This window comes from Rutidosis leptorrhynchoides, chromosome 11 (genome assembly GCF_046630445.1).
Source record: "Rutidosis leptorrhynchoides isolate AG116_Rl617_1_P2 chromosome 11, CSIRO_AGI_Rlap_v1, whole genome shotgun sequence".
NCBI classification, from domain to species: Eukaryota; Viridiplantae; Streptophyta; class Magnoliopsida; order Asterales; family Asteraceae; genus Rutidosis; species Rutidosis leptorrhynchoides.
Window position 1 is genome coordinate 368947815 of NC_092343.1, and position 7175 is coordinate 368954989.

Consider the following 7175-nt stretch of genomic DNA (forward strand, 5'->3'; position numbering starts at 1 on the left):
AAAGCCTACAAACATTAGTATAAGTCCAATAGGGTTGTAAACATACCACATCAGTGATTTCAGGTTTAAGGGCGTCGAAAAAGCGTGCAATAATCTATTCTTCCTTAATCACAACGCATGCGTAGTCTATCAAATTCTTGAATGAGCTCCTCTACGCTCATAGATCTTTGTTGTATGTTATAATAATCAATAAAAGCCTCATGTCGAAAATTCTTAGTTAAAAAATTTTCCTTCATGAGCTTTTTCATCTTCTTCCATGTTGCTACTTTGAATTTGCAGGCAAATGCCCGTTGATTCTTAATATGGTCCCACCAAAGTGATGCATGTTTCTGGTGTTTGATGGCTACAAGTTTTACCTTCAAATGCTCCAGGATATCCTTGATATCAAACACCCTCTCGACAGTACTCAACCAATCCAAAAGGTCGTCTGGGTGCATAGTCCCCGTGAATTCAGGAATCCCTACCTTCATCTCGATACTACCTAAAGGATCTTGGCGTTCCCTATGATATTTAGGATGAGGCTGACTAAACAGATTCGCATGCTCGATGGACTGATCCGAATAACTGTCCATAAAATCATGGTCTCGATTGAATTCTAGTTCATCGATCTGTCTCTATAGGCGTTTGATTTCTGCATCTCTTTGGTCGCTGCCATTAGTTCTAGTGTGTCTGTTGTGACTGTTGCTGCCCGGGAAACGACCACCACAAATTCGTTCAGCCATACTTGTGCTCTAGATACCAAATAGCGTAATACAATTGTGACTGAACAAATAAGGATAAGATAATGGCCAGACCTTCTCGGTTTGATTCTAGAACAACCTTCTCGGTTGAAATAACAAACCTTCACGATTTAGTTTTATTCACGAAAATAAAAACTTAACAATAATCACGAAGTTCTTTTTACAAATATAATCCCCATATAAATACTAAACAAGAAAGCGATAAATAAGAAATAAACAAACAATGATAAGAATAGTGAATCCTTATCAAACAAACAACGTTTATCCTTGACCCTTCCTAGAATTTCTTGCTTTGGGCTCAAGTCTTCCAAAGTAATCTCCTAAGGTAACAGGCTGCAGAGCACACGTCAAGCCCAATTTTAGACCTTGGCCCATACCGCGATCTTGACCCAATTGTCCTAATTCTGCATCAATAATTCTTTTGTAGATTGGATCCTAAAAAAGGATGGTAAAAATAGAGAACCAAATGAAGGTGAGGCTAATGAATTGCAGGTGGCTCATTTTAATTCAATTAACCCTTTTTGCAACTTAATAAAAATAGTTAAGTTCAAACAAATTCAACGAGGAAACATTGTTGGACCAAAAGAAGGTATATGCTGTGTTTTACCCTTAGTCTATACTAATCTTTGCATTAACTTCCAGATTTGTTCGAAAATTATAAAAAAAGAATCTTGCACTTAAATATAAGGAACATACTGCATGTCATCTACAGGTTTAGATTTGTTCGTTGGTAGTTGTAAATTGTTTAAGCTCTAACTTTATGTATGTGGAAATAGTTGGTTAGTGTTGTAGGGGAAAAATTGTCAAGACCCGTCCTAATCCATCCGGATGAAGTCCATATTGATTATAAATGATTCATAATAGTTGATTACATCGTGAGGTACTTGACCTCTAAATGATACATCTTATAAACATTGTATTCGTTTTTAAAAAACAATCTTTCATTTCATTGAAAGTTGACAGGTATGCATACCATTTCGTAATATTCAAACTATAAATGACCTAATCTGTCATTTACTTAATAATAATCTCTATAGAACTTCAACGACTTGAATGCAACGTCTTTTGAAATATGTCATGAATGACTCCAAGTAATATCTTTAAAATGAGCTAATGCACAGCGGAAGATTTCTTTCAAACCTGAGAATAAACATGCTTTCAAGTGTCAACCAAAAGGTTGGTGAGTTCATTAGTTTAACATAAATAATCATTTCATAATTTTAATAGACCACAAGATTTCATATTTCTATTTCTCATAAACATACGTCCCATACATAGAGACAAAAATTATTCATATGGATTGAACACCCGGTAACCGACATTCACAATATGCATATAAGAATGTCCCCATCATTCCGGGATCCTCCTTCGGACATGATATAAATTTCGAAGTACTAAAGCATCCGGTACTTTGGATGGGGCTTGTTGGGCCCGATAGATAGTTCGCGTCAATTAGGGTGTCTGTTCCCTAATTCTTAGATTACCAGACTTAATAAAAAGGGGCATATTCGATTTCTATAATTCAATCATAGAATGTAGTTTCACGTACTTGTGTCTATTTCGTAAAACATTTATAAAAATTGTGCATGTATTCTCAGCCCAAAAATATAAAGAGTAAAAGAGAGCAAATGAAACTCACCTAATGTATTTTGTAGTAAAAATACATATGGCTATATTGAACAATGCAGGGTTGGCCTTGGATTCACGAACCTATATCATTTGTATATTCATTAATACATATAATTGTAATTGATTAAGTGTGTATATATATATATATATATATATATATATATATATATATATATATATATATATATATATATATATATATATATAATTGTTGATAGAGTTAAGTTAAATATATTTTTATATGGGGATCACTTGTTTGTAATTAATAATTATGATAATACTAATATTAGCAATAATATTGATACTTTATAAAAATGAAGAAAGTGATAATAATAATAATAATAATAATGTTAATAATGATATTAGTAATGATAATAATATTAACTTGTATTAAAGTAACTATAATAATATTTATTATAATAATTCTTTTAAAACATACATTAATTAAGATCTTAAAAAATTTTCATAATAATATTTATATCTAAAATTTCTATATTTTTAATCTTAACAATATTATTAAACTTGTATATTCATAGTTATAATAATCATACCTTTCGTGTTTAATTTATAAATTAATGACTATAGTTTCTTTTAATATTACTTTGTATTCATAATCATAATTTACATGTGTTCATATAATTATAATAAATCTCCTAATCTTTATCATAACACTTTTTATCATAAAATAACATGTTTAGTATTCTCGAAATCCTAATATTATTACTAGCAAAAAATAACACAAATAATACTATAAATAATAATATTATTGATGATAATACCAAATGATGGTACTAATATAGTTAGTAAATATGATTAACTTAATAATACTAATGATACACATGTATTAAGGTTAATAATAATAATAAGTTACTTATTATAATAAATACATAATAATAATAATAATAATAATAATAATAATAATAATAATAATAATAATAATAATAATTAGTAATAGCGAAAATAATAATAATAATAATAATAATAATAATAATAATAATAATAATAATAATAATAATAATAATAATAATAATAATAATAATAATAATAATAATTATAATAATGTTAATAATAAAAGAGTTCAACCTTGAAGAAAGGCTCAAAAAGAATGTCAACGCCAGGACTCGAACTCGCGACCTCCCGCTTCCCCGGCATGCACTTAACCAGCTGGGCTGTGCCCAATTTCCGAAATATTACAGAACCCAATTTAATTTAACCCGTATTCTTTTTCCTTAATCTATCATCTTCTTCATCAAAAATATTCCAACAATCATCCATTGATTCATACATGCTACTTAATTAATTAAACCACTTTAGGACTTATATACAAAGTATAATTCGTCCATTTTGATCTTGAATTAAACGAGAAAAAAAATAAAAAAAATAAAAGCATAAAAGCCATCACTGTTATGTATAAAAAAAATAGATTTTGCAATTTAGTATGTTATAGATCATGAAACCTAAATGAAATATCTTTTAAATCATTTACAGAAACCTAAGAAATTATCAATTTAATCAGAAACATCAAAACCATTTCGAATTTTAAGATGAACAACAGCTTTGACTTTTTAAATTTGATACTTTGACTCGAAAATTCGAAGTCATTACCTCGAATTGGGACCTGGAACTTTACAGAAAGTTTAGCCACATGAATCCTAACAGAACTGCTATTTTAGATTTTGGAAATTCATTATATTTTGAGCTTTTGGTGATATGAGTCACGAACAGAGTTTAAAAAAAAAGGATTCTGGTTTTTCTTGTTTTCAATCTTTGAATTACAGTTAATAATACCATTAAATATAGATTGTAATCATATAATTGATGTCTAGTATAGAGAATTTAATCAGTTTTGTATTGTAGCACTAATGGTCGACATAGAATGCTGGATTAGAATAAAAAGGACGATGTAAAAATAAAAAAAAAACAGAAACTGAATAAGATAGATAACAGATTCAATTCCCATTGTCTTGTATTGTTAATCTGGGTCGACAGAAACAAAAATTTGAACAGTAAAGAAAGAAAACAAGTTAAAGTAGGTATATGGTACAAATAACTATTACACATTCATCATCAGAACATTATTTATATCTGTATCTTATATAATTGGATTTATTTAATTATCTATTATTATTGTTGATGTTTTAGCAGAGTAGTATATAAAATAGCTTATATTTTTACAGGAAATACTATTAAATACGATACAATTTTGCACAAGATATTTATTTATTTATTGAATGGATATACTTAAACCTTGCTACAACACTTATAGGCAGTGTACCTAATCGTACAGTAGTGTAGTTTTTAGTAAGTCCGGTTCGTTCCACAGGGAAATCTTTAAACAAAGCTTAACGCTATATTAGTTTACTTTTATGAAAATACAAATATATATATAAGTAATATTATTATTATAAAGGGGGGTTCTTACCGTTTAATGACCGGTTTGTCGATTTTAAAACTTTAGTCACAGTTAAAACCAAATGTAAAATATTAAAAATAAATACAAGACTTAAATTAAAGCGTAAAGTAAATAACGATAATGAAATTGCGAATAATAAAAGTGCGATAAAATAAACTTGCGATAATTAAAAAGTACGATGATTAAAAGTGCAATTAAATACAATAACAATAAAAATGCGATAATTAGAAGTGCAATTAAATATAAAATAAAGAAAATTAAATATGAAATAAAAGAATTATGCTTATTTAAACTTCCGTAATCATGATGTTTGACGTGTTGATTTTAGTTTTATGCCCATGGGTTAATTGTCCTTTGTCCTGGATTATTTAATATGTCCATACGGATTTGTCCATAATAGTCCATCAGTCATAAATATAAAGAGCGAAAGCCTTCGTCAAATTATTCTTATTCCCGAAGTCAAATATTCCAACTAATTGGGGATTCGAATTGTAACAAGGTTTTAATACTTTGTTTAATGAATACACCAGGTTATCGACTGCGTATAAACCAAGGTTTTACTACTTTGTTAACAATTACACCAATTACCCTTGAATGTAATTCACCCCTGTTTTAACAAGTCTATTAACTATTAATCCAGTTCCGTATCCGGTAAAATGAATAATTATTTGTATTTATAGATATCCCGCCCACCGTACCCAGTCAAGCGTATGTGGTTATATATAAATACGTCGAATTATAAGTTTGTATATTAAATTAACAAGGTATTGTTTAATTAATATAAAACCCATTAATAACCCATAGTCTAATTTCTACAAGTGTCGTTCTTTTATCCAAACCCCAATTATGGTACAAAGCCCAATTACCCAATTTTAGTAATTAGCCCAACATCATGATTACTTCGTTTAAATAAGCATAATAATAACTTAGCTACGAGACATTAATGTAAAAAGGTTGAACATAACTTACAATGATTAAAAATAGCGTAGCGTTACACGGACAGAATTTTGACTTACACCCTTACAACATTCGCTAACATACCCTTATTATTAGAATTAAAATTAAAATTAAAATTAAAATTATAATATATATATATAATACGTTTATGAGAGAAGAAGAAAAAAGGATGATTTTTACGATCAGAATGCGCGAGCTTTATAGGGAGTTTCAGAATTTGGGGCTCCGCGACTCGCGGCATTTTTTGCCTTCAAACTCCGCGAGTCGCGGAGTTTGCTTTTACAGCTCACACAAGTTTGGCTCTTTGTTTACCGACGGATTTATAAATAAATATAATATATTAAATAATTATAAGAATTATTTAAATATTATATTATATTTATGTGCATAGTTGACTTGTAATTTTTAGTCCGTTGCGTCGAGCGTTGAGAGTTGACTCCTGTCCCGGTTTCCGGATTTTTGAACGTCCTTGCGTACAATTTAATATCTTGTACTTTGCGTTTTGAATCTTGTACTCTTGTAATTTCGAGACGTTTCTTATCAATAATTGGAACCTCTTTGATTGTATTTTGTACTTTTGAGCTTTTTGGTCGTTTGCGTCTTCAATTCGTCGAATCTGTCTTTTGTCTTCACCTTTTATTATTTAAACGAATATCACTTTTAAATAGAACAATTGCAACTAAAAGCTTGTCTTTCTTGAGGAATAATGCTATGAAATATATGTTCGTTTTTAGCATTATCAAATATTCCCACACTTGAGCGTTGCTTGTCCTCAAGCAGTATCGTCTTGAAATACTAGAATCACTTCTTTATTCTTCACACTTTGTACATCAGTGATTTCTATACGGCAATATAAACAATGGTAGTAACGATATGGTTTACAGTCCCACATGACTATAAAAATTTAGATCCATTAAGGAAATTGGATCTTTATGAAAACATTTGATCTTTTGAAAATTAAATCTAGTTTTTACCCTAGATAAGTTTTCCGGAATAACCCTTTACCGGTGTTTGCAAATTATTTTTGTGGGTTTGGTGGGTTTCAGATTTGAAAATTTTAGCTCAAAACTTGCGGTTTTGTGTCACCCACTTGCTAACCTTGTATTGGGAAAGCAACACGTCCAGTTTACTTGTCCCGTATATTACCTTTCGATAAACTACCGTCCGGTTGTAAAGGAAAGCGTTGAACAAGCAACTGTTAAGGCAATGTCCCCTGACATGCTTTTAATTATGGTCTATAACGTGTCGGACGCAATTACTATCCTTGGTAAGAGCAATAGTAAAGCTCACCCTTATGATTTTTCGGTCTGGCACAAGGTCCTGTCTTTGACCACTATGCAACCACCGTTCTTACGGTTGACACCCGATTTAGTTCAGGTGACCTAATGAATTCCAGGTGAATTCCTAGGATTTTACGTTCAATGGTAATGAACGCA